Source organism: Pteropus medius, unplaced genomic scaffold, assembly GCF_902729225.1.
Source record: "Pteropus medius unplaced genomic scaffold, Ma_sr-lr_union100, whole genome shotgun sequence".
NCBI lineage: Eukaryota > Metazoa > Chordata > Mammalia > Chiroptera > Pteropodidae > Pteropus > Pteropus medius.
Genome location: NW_024348529.1, coordinates 264489 through 277689, shown reverse-complemented (window position 1 = coordinate 277689; position 13201 = coordinate 264489).

Below are 13201 nucleotides of genomic sequence, written 5' to 3'. Positions count from 1 at the left end.
ATACTTTCTATCAATCTATATTCACTATTTCACGAGTTAGTGGCATCGTGTCTTCCTTTACATTTTTAAATGTGGTTTCCTTTGGTTCTGTTAACCTCAAAATAAAAGGCCTTTCAAAGTGAGAGGCAACAAGCATTTATTTGAGATCAATCAGAATAGCCATCCGGGACACACTGAATAGGGCAGAAGCCCAAATGGTGTTCCGAAAAGGTGACAAAGGCAGAGGACCTTTACGAGAAAGGAAAACGGAACAGTTACATCGACAGAAGGAAGGAAGGCATTGCTATTGCTGCAGATGATGCCACATAGTGATGCCAACTCTAAACAACGTTTTTAGTTTCCAGGCCAGAAGCATCAGTCCGGTAGTCATAATATCTGCCTCCTTATCTTGCAAACACTTCTTTGGGACACAAGTTTTTTCAGGCCTAGTCCAGAGGTTATTTTGCCATTTTAATATCTCGAAGGTTTGAGGCATAAGACGTGCAGGGCAGGTCCTCTGGGACGGTAGCTCTGGCTCCATTTTCAAGTGCTCCATTTATATTATTGTCCACAGTTCTTTGAATATGTAGCCGTTCAAGTCTTTGTCTGCTAAGCTCAACATCTGGGCTCCCTCGAAGATAGTTACTGAAAAAGCAGACAATGTTTCTTCACATTTTTTTCCTGTCTTTATGTATAGGTATAGGTCACATTTTTCTGTCTCATAACTTTTTGTTGAAAACTTGACATTTTAACTAAACAAACAAGCAAGAAGCAGGCCAGGAGACAGACGTTTGCGGCTTGCTCTGTCTGCCCCCCTCTGCACGGCCTCTGTCCTGCGGTGTGGAAGCTGAGTGGGGGGACTCACGTGTTACCAGCTGCTCCATCTGGATTCTCCCCATGGAGTGGGAGCTTCGGGGTGACAGGCCCCCCTCCCCGGCTGCCACCACCCGCGCAGCATAGCTCTCCCACGGCACACAGTGGAGAAATGGGAAGTTCCAATGTCCACTGGTGGCCGTGCTGGCTCTCCATCCTGGGCCCTGGGGAGATGGGCTTTGCCACGTCCCCGCTGAGCCCACCACAATGGCTTCTATACAAACTGGGCGGTGGCGGGTAGGGGTAGGGATGGGGGTGGGGTCTGCAGCTCAGATGCCATCACCTCCCACCGCCTCTCCTGAGCCTCCGTAATGTGGAATGTGCTTCTAAGTTTGTCAGTCAGGCCTCTGGTTAGTCTTCGAAGACCTTAAGTGACCGCCGCTGCTCCCTTTGACTGCTGCTGGGCATCTGGGGGGAGGTTTGGCTGAGCTCCCCGTACTGACATCTCAGGAGCCCCCCTGCCCATTTATATATTCGGAAAAGGATGGGTTGTCTCTGGGTGAGGGATAACATTGAGCTCGGTTCCTCTCCTCCTGGCTTATTTTACAATTTCCGAAGGAGCATATACTGCTGGGACAATAAAGAAGAGACAATGACATGTCACTTACAAGCGCGAGAACACGTGGTGTGCGGCAGCCCCGCCCACAGCCGACAGCCCCGCCCACAGCTGACGGCCCCGCCTCCAGCTCTGCTTGTTTTGCGACTGGTCACATTTCCTCGTGTTTTCCCCTCCACGCTCCTGTGTCCCCAGGACCACTTGGTGTCAGAAGATGGGCCCCTCAGACGCCCTCCCTCTCCCCGCTGCAGCTGACGTGGGGCTGACGGGTCTCCACAGCTGGGCCGTGGCTCCGGGTGTGTTTTCTGCCGTGCGGTTGGTGCTGGGACATCGGCCCCTGCGGGAGGCTCCCTGCTTGCTGGGCGCCATCGAGGCCCCCACAACGCAGCCTCCCTCTCCCAGGCAGCGGGGCGGGGGCTCCCGGAGCGAGTGGCCCGTTTCTCTGTGTGTGAGCTTGTGCCTCGCGGTCACCGCACGTCCTCACTTTCCCGCTCCGGGACAAAGGCGACTCCCGCTCCTCAGTGACCAGCGGCCGTCTGGGGAGTGGGCACCGGAGCGGCAGGGAGCGTGGGCTCGGGCTGCCCCTGTGCGGGTGGGCAGCCGCCCTGCCGCCCGCTCCCTCACGCGGCTTCAGGCCACCTTCGCCCGGGTCACTCGCTCTGGCGTCTTTCCCCTGCAGTGCTCACAGTGAGCGTTTCAGACCTCGTTTACCCGAAGTTGAGACAGCCCAGGAGGCCTGGGGAGTGGCGTCAGCTCACAAAGCCGCCCCTCCCCAAGTCACAGGCTTGCTGGGGAGGGGCCCGGAGGGGAAGGGGCGACAGTGCAGACGGGTGAGGGGCTCACAACAGAGGATGCGCCAAGGAGGAGCGGGTCCCCCTGCAGGTGGGGTGGGGACACAGGCTTATGCTGTGTGGGACCTGGTAAACGCCAGGTGGGGCTGGGGGGTGGCAGGTGGGGCCAGGTGGGGCCTGCTGGCCCAGGCCGGTCTCCTTCCCGGCTGCCCCTCTCTGCGCCCCCCCCCAGGGGGTGGCACACATCTCACCTGGGGCTGGGGCTCCAGATGTGGCAGGGAAAGCGGACACGGGCCCCTGACGGGAGCCAGGCACCCCGGCCTGAACTCGTGGGCGCGCCCAGTCGCTTGGGGGCCCGAGGCCCTGCTGCTGCCCTTCCTCTCCTGTCCACATTTTCAGGGCCGTGTGGAAAAGCCAGTGTTCACGGGGAGCGTGTCTGGAAGGAGGTAGCTGGCTGAGGCTGACTCGGGAAGGGAAGGGGTCGCGGTGCCCAGTCCCTACCTTCTGCTAAGCAAGGCCAGAGATGCTGCACGCGACAGAGGCACAGCCACACGAGATGGCAGTCTGGACAACGCAACACCAGCAGCCGAGAAGGACAAGGCACAGCAGTAACACGACCCCGATCGGCCCTCAGGCCGAGCCAAAGGGCAGAGAGAGGGTGCAGCCACCTGGCCTCCTTAAGGACCCGTGAGACCCTCCCTGTGACTTCAGCCGAGGTCACGAGAACAGACCGCGCTGGCTCTGCACGTTTTCCAGGTCACAGAGAAGCCTCAGTAAATTTAGAGTCCATATTCTCTAGTTGAAGCACAAAAATTTTCAAAAACACTAAGAATAAAAATAGGAAAAAGGCCACTACCAGGAAAAACCCCCAAACGCTCCAGTGGTCACTGGTTCCAAAAGGAAGTGAAGGCCCTGGAGACAGGACGCTTAGAAAATAATATAGAAATAAAAAGACCGTGCTATGTGTACAGCTTACGGGATATGATTAAAATTGCAGAAAAATGGATATTCTAAAGTAGCTGTATTACTTAAGGTAAAAACAAATGAACAAAAACAAAATTTGTCTTTAATATGATAAGTAAAAAAGCAAATTTTAAAAGAAGAAAATCGGAAGAGAATAAATTAAACACTGAGTAGTTGAAATAGAAAAATAATAGAATTAATGAATAAATATACGAGTGAATTATCGAGGCGGGGGATGATACAATAGATACAGACGGTAGATAGCTCCATCAAGAGAAAGAGAAAGCAAGCGGAATTTTGAAAAGAGAAAAGGAAATTAAGCACAGAAATCGAGGAAATGAAAGGATTAGCTAATTCTGCGGCAGACGGAGGATGGGATGGGAAAATATAAACAGCCGAAACCGACCCACGGAACAAAGGATGCCTGAGCGAGCCGCTGCCGCTTCCGCGGGAGAAATCGGGACAGTGACCAGCTGCCTGTCCCCGTCAGGCCTCTCGCCCAGGTCCCGACCTGCGGCCATCTGCAGTGCTGGGTGCGGGAGACAGCGGTGGCGCCAGCATGTTGCCACAGGGCCATCTGCAGTAGCAGAACGCTGGTGGAGCGGGGGTGCCCAGGACAGGACCAGGCAAGCCACTCACCGCGACTCGGTGAGGGACGCCCAAGGGGAAGGGCCCGGGGGCGTGTGACAGCCACCTGAGCTGCCACGTGCCCCGCGGGGTCCCTGCGAGGGCCGGCGATGGGAAGATTCCCTTCTCACGGGACGCCCTCCTGGGTTGCCTGGATTTTTAGAAATCTGTGTGCACATATTACTTTTCCAAGAAACACTGGGATGAAGTGGCGGCTGTTTGGCGACGGATGGATATGGCTACACAAAGCGCGGTCCACACGTGCAGAGGAACAGCGCCCAGCTGACTCCTGCCGCGACGTCGGTGACCCTTGGGACGTGAAGTCAGTGACATAAGCCAGACACAAGAGGACAAGCACTGTGTGAATCCACTTGCGTGAGGTCCCTGAAGGGGTCGAACCCAGAGACAGGAGGAGGATGGCGGTGCCAGGGGCTGGGCCAGGGGACGGAGACAGAGTGTTTAACGGGGACAGAGCTCCTATCTGGGACACCGGAAAGTTCTGGAGATGGATGGTGGCAATGGTTGCAGAACTGAACTATCTAAGTGTATTTAATGCCCCTGAACTATACACATAAAAAATAGTTAAAATGGTAAATTTTATGCTGTACATATTCTACTATGAAAAAATCACTTTCGGTATTTTTTAAAATTTAAAAATAAACTGAGGAGCAGTGTGGCTTGGACAGGGCCTCTTCCAGAGCAGTGCGGGGTGTCCCCTCAGTGGCGTGGCTGGACATGGCCGGGGTCGTGCCCACTGTGGCTGACCTCGGCTCGGAGGGTGCGGTCAGGGAGCGTGCAGCTGTGGGGACAGGTGCACAGCTGGCTCGCGGCACAGCGCACCCACCGGGCACTGAGCAGCCCCGGCCAGCCCGTGGGCCCCAAGGGACCTGCGGACCAGGTGCAGACAGTCTCTGCCCATCGAGTGACAGGGCCGTGCCTTTGTCTGCCACACAGCGACGGGAGAACGCTGCTCTGCACCAGGACCAGCTCCCGGCAGCCCCTGCTGAGCTCAGTCTCTCTCCCCGCTGCTTTAGGGACCTGAAACAAACACACACACGCATGCACATGCACACACACACACACACACACACACACAATACGGAAGAAACACACGCACATGCATGCACACACAGAAACACACGCTATCACATATGCACGCACACACAGAAACACACCACACACATGCACGCACACACAGAAACACACGCTACACACACACACGCCATTACATGCACAGATGCACACTAATAACAATACATGCACATACACGCACACACACGCACACACACATTTTTGAAAATTAATTCCTTGTCACCTTTTTCCTTCAGTGGTTGCATTTTAACACGATGGCATCGATCAGACAGATCTAGGACGTGGGACATTCTACAAGATACCTGCTCTGGAGTCGCTAAGACTTCAGGAACCGAAGTCCGGGCCAAACCTAGGTCTGACTGCCGGAGGGCCGAGGCGGCAGAGTGCAGGCCTGAGGGACCGGGGTGGGGGCAGCACACGCAGAAGGGGAGGTGGCGCCTGCAGATGGAAGCTAAGCTGGGGGACCACCCGCTTAAGGCGGTCACGGAGCCGGCACCCCCCGAGAGCTTTCACAGGACCCGGCCGCAAAACAGTCCCGTGTCCTGGACACAGTCCGGCCCCTCTCCAAAGAATCAGGCGAGCATGACAAACAGCCGCGACGGGAGGCTGCGGCCCGTGACAACGCCGAGACGACCTGGACTGGGGTCAGCAAGGGCTTCCACGGCCACGACACCATCAGGCGAAGCCGGACCCTGGAAACGAGTGGACAGAGCAGCTGTCTGCACAAGAACAGAGATCACGACTAGAACCTACTGGAAATTCTAGAACTCAAAAATAAAAAGTCAGAAGAAGACTTGCGATCACATTTCTGACGAAGGACTTGCACCTAGAACACACAAAGGACTCTTCAAACTCAACAGCAAGAAACCAAACGACCCGGTAAGAACCAGGCAGCACATTCGGACCCTCACGTCGCGGGAGCAGCTGCGTGAACGGCAAGTGCGTGTGCCAGGAGCGCGTGTCCTTAGTCCGCTGGCGTCGCGCAGGTGCCGCCGTGTGCCGGCCAGGTGGCCGGCCGGACACCGCGCTGAGCCCGAGCGCGGGCGCGGCCAGCGGGGCTGAGGGCGCAGTGCCGCGAAGCGTCCTGCCCGCATATTTCCAGGAGGCGGCGCGCGCCCCGGCCCAGACCGCAGGGCGCCCCTCCCAGGGGGCGGAGCGCGGCACTCGCTGCGGCCGGCAGCTGGGAAGAGCCCAGCGTGCCCGCCGGCGACACCGCCCTGGGTCTGCAGCAGGAACGTGGTCCGCAGTGGGGGGCAGCACGTGCCTGGGTGACGCTCAAAGGAGCGTCTCAAAGGTGGTGACGGGGTGTGGCACGCGCCACCACAGCACGTGCCACTGTGTACACGGGCTGAGGTCAGCGGAAGGCCATGGGAGCCTGTCTTACCGGGCCCCTGCATGGCGGGACAGATATGTCCTGCAGACATGTCTGCGCCTCTCTGGCCCTGTGACGTCACCCTGCCCTTCGAGGCCCCGGTTCCCCTCCCCCCAACCCCCAGGGGGCCTCCAGGCCTCAGCTGCCCGCTGCCTCGGCCTCATACTTTTGTGGGGCTCCATGGGTAGGGGAACGACACTGAACACAGGTGGACGCAGCCACGTCGCGGACGAAACGCTGGCAGAGCTGTGTGAGAGGGAGCCGGGTGGGGTCCCGTCTCGGAAGCGCAGCTGCATGGGGCGTCCTTGGGAGAAGCGGGGAGTTGGCTACAGACTGGAAACTGCGTGACGTGCTACACTGACGAGGAGCCCATGTTTCTGGACGAGGACGAGGACGCCCTTGTTCTTCGGGCCTCAGGCTGCTTTCAGACCCCGGGGTGGGGGTGGGGTGAGAGACGGGGGCGGGGGGTACAGAACTAAAGCAAGCCTGGCCACGACTGTATAATTTTTCAAATTTCCTATATGTTTTTAAATTTGTAATAAAGGTACATGTTTTAAAATGCCGTGAGGAACATAACACTAGACAGGCCGTGGCATCTGGGACTGAAACTCAATTCTGAATTCCTGAGCCAAGAGAACGCAAACGGCACCCCCCGATCCCGCTCTCCGGCTGGAAGGATGTGCATCAGCTCACTGATGGGCTCTGCGTCTGCTTGGAAAAGTTCTAGAAACAAATCAGAGCGTCTCTGGCCGGGTCTTGCTTCTGTCCCCGGCGGCTGTCGCCGGGCCCTGGTCCTGCCTTCCCCAGGCACAGCAGTACGGCAGGTGGCCTGAGGGACGAGGCCTGCAGCCGAGGCCAGTGCCCCCAGCCACGAGGAGGGGCCCACGGGAGTGAGTGTGGCGGGGGCTGGTCTGATGGCTGCACGGACACCGGCTGAACAGCCTCAGCTTCTTCTGGCTCTGAGGAATGTAGGATGAATTCTTTCTGAATTTTAAATGACATGGAAAACCCCATGGCTTTACTGTTTTATTTAAATTTCACCAGTGATTCTGAAACTATGCACAAACTCCTATTTTCAAGTGTGTGATTTGAAAGATTTCCTTTTTCTGCAAATCACAGTTATCTGTAAGAAAGCACGCTGACTTTTCTTTATACGATCTCCTTTAAATTCGCCCCCTCCACCCCGCCCCTGCCACGCCACACGCTTCTGACCAGTGGAGGGACATTTTTCAATGGACGGACACCATCTCCTCATTATAGCCAAGAAGGCGGAAGCCAGGAAGCAGGGCCCCCGGATACTCTGGACTGTAAGGCAGACTCGGGATGGCAGAGCCACCCTGGGCCAGGGTCATGGAGCAGGGGGCCCTCCCTTGCTGGGGCTGGCCGGGTCCTCACCGAGGAGGGACATGTAGGCACAGTGCCAGGCCTGTCTCTTGGAGTTGTTCATTCGATGGAGGGCCGAGAGCGAGGCCACAGACTACCAGCAGGACCCAGCCCTCCCACCGGACGCCTGCACCTGGGCGGCCTCTGGGACCGCAGCGCCCACAGTTCTGCACCCGGGTGGTGGCGAGGGGGGGCCACTGGGAAGCCGGCCCCCAGGCCAAGCAGCCTGCTCAGGGGCACACACCCGGCCAGCACCGCCCTGGGCCAGGCACACAGACTGGCACCCACAGCCCACTACCCCATGCCCGTTGGGTGCAGTCTCCTGGGGGTCGGGAAGGAGCCCTGGGCTGGAGGCGAGGAGCTCACGGCCCGCAGAGAACCACTGGCCGGCAGCCAGACACGCGCACTCTTCGCGAAGGTCAGCGGCGTGGTTCTCAGTGTCCATCTGGGAACAGCCGTGGGCGGCTTTGCCACCGTGAGGAGCCCGAGCTGCTCCAGGGCACCGAGGCCGGACCGGCGGGCACACGGGCTGGGAGCCGGGCTTGGGCCTCCCCTGTCAGAACCCTCGGCTCCTCACTAGGCGCCGGCCATCTGACCACGAGGACTTCGACTCCCGCTACGCGCCTACCGGGCCCAGTGACCGTCCTCGTTCCCGCAGGGACACCTCCCCCAGGGCTCACGGCGATGAAAGGTTTGTGTGAAGTGCGCGCGTCAGTGGCCCTGACGGGGAGGCGGTTCGTGACTTTCTGAAATCTCACGCAGCTATGAACGGTCCCCTTTGCTTGGGCACCAAATGTGGTTAAAAAGATACTGTTTACATCGCAGTATTTTCTCTGCGAAACTCTTCAGAAAGCTGCCCCTTCTGCCTGCGCCGGGCCCGCCAGGCCCGGCCGCAGCCGCCATCGCCCCCCAGGCAGTGTGCAGAGCGCTCTCCTCGGCCGCTCCTCCTTCACGTGCTGTTTATTTGAGTAAAAACGAAACTCCATACGAAGAAATTTCAAATCCTCAATGAAATGGACAATTTCTCAGGAAAAGGTAATTTACCAAACGGACCACAGAAGAGATTACAAAATAGCTAAATTGAGTTTTCTAGAATAAACAGAGAAAGGCGTTTGAGCCCATCTCCTCCCCCAAAGGTCCGGAACGTTGCGCGGGAAAATTCTTTCCCTTTTCTTCACAGGGCTTTACCTCTAACTCTGAAAACCGTATTGTGACTTGGCATCAATGGCTACTTTTGCGTCCGGGGGGAACTATCTGGCGCTGCCAAGGGCCCGCAGCACGGACGCTGTCAAACCGTCCCGGGCTTAGTGGAAGGAGAACTTCCATATTCTTTTGAAGACGCGAGCATGACCTTGATCCCCAAACCCGACGAAGACTAAATCCTAAAGGAAATCGCAGAGCCACCTGACCTACTGAACATCGGGGCAAGAATCCGAAATAAAATACCAGGGAAAAGAGCCAGGCAGCACCTCGAAAAGCGAACACATGATAACTGAGTTCTCACGGAGACCACTCGTTATTAGGGGATCTATTAGTAGAATTCACGTTAACAGACCTAAGGAGAAAAATCAGGAGATTATATCTACAGATGCTCAAAAAACGTTAACAAAATCCAAGAGCTACTACTGCTGACAGGGAAGCTCCTGGTAAAACAGGAACAAGCGGGTCCTTTCTAAAGGCGAACCCCGCGCCCCGGCTGTCTGCGGGCCCGCAGCCCCGCTGAGGTGGAGGCCGCCCGTGCCGGCCACGGCGCCGTGCGTCGCTCCGGAGGCTCGGGCCATGGAATCGGGAGAGAGAAGCAAATCAGAGGCGCGGAAACCGAGACGCGGCGGGCGAAGCCACCGCCTGACGCCACCGCCTGACGCCACCGCAGCCGGGGCTCTGTCGACACAGCTGGACGCGACGTCTGCGGGTGCCCGCCACGGTCTGCAGTGCTTTACGTGCGATTCGCTTCGCCATGACCAGGACCCTGGGAAGTGTTGTGACGTCACTACTCTCCAGAAGAGCAAACCGAGGCCCAGAGGCCCAGCAGCTTGTCCGAGCTCGCTCGGCCAGTCAGTGGCAGAGCTGGGACCGAACCTGGCGGTCTCCCCCGGAGCCCCAGCCTACCCTGGGGAAACCTGCAGCATCGTTTGAAAAACAACTATAAAACGATGCATCCAGCAAGGTGGAGGACACGAAGCTGACATGCGTGAATCTTACCTGCCCTGGGACAAGCAGCGATCACAGAGAAGCGGTAACGGAAGGAAGCCCCCCTTTATGACTGGAGCGAAAATGAAAAAATGCCTAGGAACAAAGTTAACAAGAACCGTGCACGATGTCTACGAAGAAAAAGTGCGCTGAGACCAGGAAGGACACGGAGAAGCACAGAAGACAGAAAGGGACGTGCCCTGCTCTGGGAACGCAGACTCAGCACGCGAAGCTGCACGCTCCCCCGGGTAACGAATGAATCTAATGCGGTTCCAACGAAAAGGCCAACTGGTCCTGCTTTGGAACGAGCGAGCTCATTCGCAGTTTGTATGGAAAATAAACAATAAGAAAAGTCCTTGAAAACGCAGGGTGACGATGAGGAATGAGCCTTGTCAAGCGACACTGTGAAGCCCGGAAATTAGCAGGGGTGAACTTCCACGGACGACGGGCGGCGGCTGGTCCGGAGGTTCTGCAGCCAGCGCCCCCCGGTTGACGCCAAAGTGCCTCTCACGTCAGCAGGAAGGCAGCTTTGGCACACCTGGGTGGCCGTCCACAAAAACAGAACGCTGGGGCACACACACCAACGAAGAAGGCACTGGCCGCGGTCTTGAGAACAGAAGGACCACCCAGCGCTAACAGGAGATGTTGCATTGCATTTTAAGAGGTTTACATTTTACTGTTAAAAACTGGCAGTCTTTAAGTAACGAAAACTATTAAACTAACTCTGAATTTGATACGATTTTGTCAGACAGCTTAGAAAAAAGAAAATGTGAAATAATGTGATTAATTTATTTTAAATAGTTTATGAAGAACTCGTGAAATTAAGGAGAAAACATGTATAAAATGCAGGAGTCCAAGGGACAAATGAGCCAGGGGCTTCTGCTTCCCGCCCAAATGGACTAACAAGGAAGCTTTACCTTCCTGCCTGAAACCAGAAAATAAGCAAAACCCGTGGAACGGTGACCTCGGACACACTGGACAGAGGCCATGAAGCACAGTGACCCCAGAGGGAGGGGAGCAGACCAGGCAAGCCCTGCAGCTGCCCGGGACGAGAGAGTCCCAGGTGGTGCTGGGAGGGTCCCCTCGCCCAGGAGGCCCCAGCCAAAGCCTGGCGAGGCCAGGCGGCGAGGCCCGGCGGCGAGGCCCGGCGGCGAGGCCCAGCGGCGAGCGGTCACACGGGAGCGCGCCGGGAAGGACAGACTGCAGCGAGAGGACCTTGCATCTGCTCCGTGCTCAGCAGAGTCCCGATCGCCGCGTGTGAGCGAGGAAGGTGCTCGCAGGAAGGAAGAGCGGCCCGGAGGGCTGGGGGCTGGCACGCCCGCCGCTCCAGCAGGGAAGGCGAGGAACTCGAAGGCACTACTACGAACTGTCCGAAATAAAACACTCTGAGAAAAACAGACTTAGAGAACGAGAAGCTGCGCCGTGGGGCAGCTGTGAGCGCTCTGATGCATGTGTGATCAGAGGGCCGGGGCGGGGCAGGAGACAGGTTTTAAGAAATAATGGCTGAAAAAACCCTCGACTCGATGAAAACAATCGGCCCGCCTAGGTCCCGCGAGCTCAAGAAAGCGCAGGCTTGAGACGCATGAGAAAATCACCGCAAGGCACACCGGACTCGAATGGCCCAGCGACGAAGGGGGGGACCTCAGTGGCGGCCAGGACAACACGCACAGGGCGGCAAAGGTGAGGGAGACGGCAGGCTCCCTGTGGGAAAGACGCCAGCGAGAAGACGAGCCACTTCTTCAAAGTGACGAAGGGGCCAACCAAACCCGAAGGCCAGCAAACATCCCTCAGGAGGACGGGCTAAGTTAAAAAATGGTGCACATCGATGCGCCTGAAGGAATTCGCCACCAGCAGACTTGCACTGTGAGAAACAGCAAAGCCGCCCGCAGGCGTCGCTGACGGCGTCGCTGAGAGCTGAACGAGACGAGCCACGGCCGCAAGCGCACGCATCCGGTAAGGGACCGCGTCCAGAAACTAAAGACGGCTCACGACTCAGTACTGAGAAGCCAGATTTAAAGACGGGCAAGAGATTCGGACGCTCCAGCAGAGAAGACAGAGGTGGCAGATAAACATGTGAAAAAACGCTCCGTGTCATCGTCATGGGGGAGACGCAGCAGAAGCCACGATGAGGTGCCACTGCGAACCCGCCAGGACCAGCTGGCAGACGCTGCCGATGTCGTGGAAGGACGGGCACCGCCCGCCCGGAGACAGTGTGGCGGGGTACAGCCGCTGCAGAACACGCACAAGAGGCTCCTCGAAAGGTGCAACGCACGCCCATCACACGCTCCAGCCATTCCCGGCCCAGGCATGTGCCACGAGCAGCGGACGCCGATGGCTGCACGGAGGTTTCTACGGGACGCTCGCAGCGGTTTTACACGTAGACGCTCCAGCGCGAGCCCGCCCTGGCCAACACGCCCCCGCCGGGCTCGGGGCGGCTCCCTGGGGGCCCAGCTCCTCAGGATGCCGGGCCTCACTGGGGCGGGCGGCACCGGCACGCGGTCAGCATCTGGGCCTCGCCCGGCTCTCCTCACTCCCTCAGTGCCCCCCAGCACCCTGGGCTGGCACCGCTCTGTCCCTCTGTCCAAATGCTCCAGAGCTGGACCTCAGAGCCCCAGCCCGCCCCCTGCCCACAGCCCCAGCCGTCTGCCACCCTGCCTGGACCCTGGCGCAGCCCGTGTGCGGCTGTCTTGGTCCTGCCAGGTCTCCCTCCAGTATGCCCCCGGCACCCATGCCCCATGCCCAGCCCAGCCTCCTGTCGGTGCCCGCTGCCCTGTGCGGCCTGGCCCCCCGCCCCACCCTCCGCCTGCTGCTCTGGGTCGGCCCGCTGTGCCTGCCCACTCGACACTGAGCTCCTGGTGCCCCGCCCAGCCGGGTCTGTGCATCGCCACACCTACCGCCCTATAGGGCTCATACTCACCCCGTCTGCCGGCCACCCACTGCCCACGTGCCGACGGAGGTGCCCAGGGGATGGCCTGTGTCTGCCACATCTCCGCCTCCTCCCAGGTTCCCCTGAGGGGTGGCCGGCATGTGGCCAACGTGTCCAATGGGTGAGTGGACCACATGGCCCTAAGCCACCCAGGTGTGTGAGGTGGCTCGGCGCTGCTGTGATGTGCACTGTACCTTGACCAGGGGCTGTGGGGACAGCGAGGGGAGTGTGCCAGGTGGCCTGGCCATGCGGGCAGCTGCGAAGGGGCTCCCGCTGAGAGGCAGGCCACCCCCGGCCACTGGGTGCTTGACAGGCTCTGGGAGAGGCTGACGGCCTCTGTCCATCATGAGCCCCCCTCTGCCAGGGCCCACGTCCCACCCAGGGCTTCAGCATCCAGAAGGGGCGGTGGGCGGGGGCGAGCTGAGAACACAGTTCGGTGAAAGGGTGTG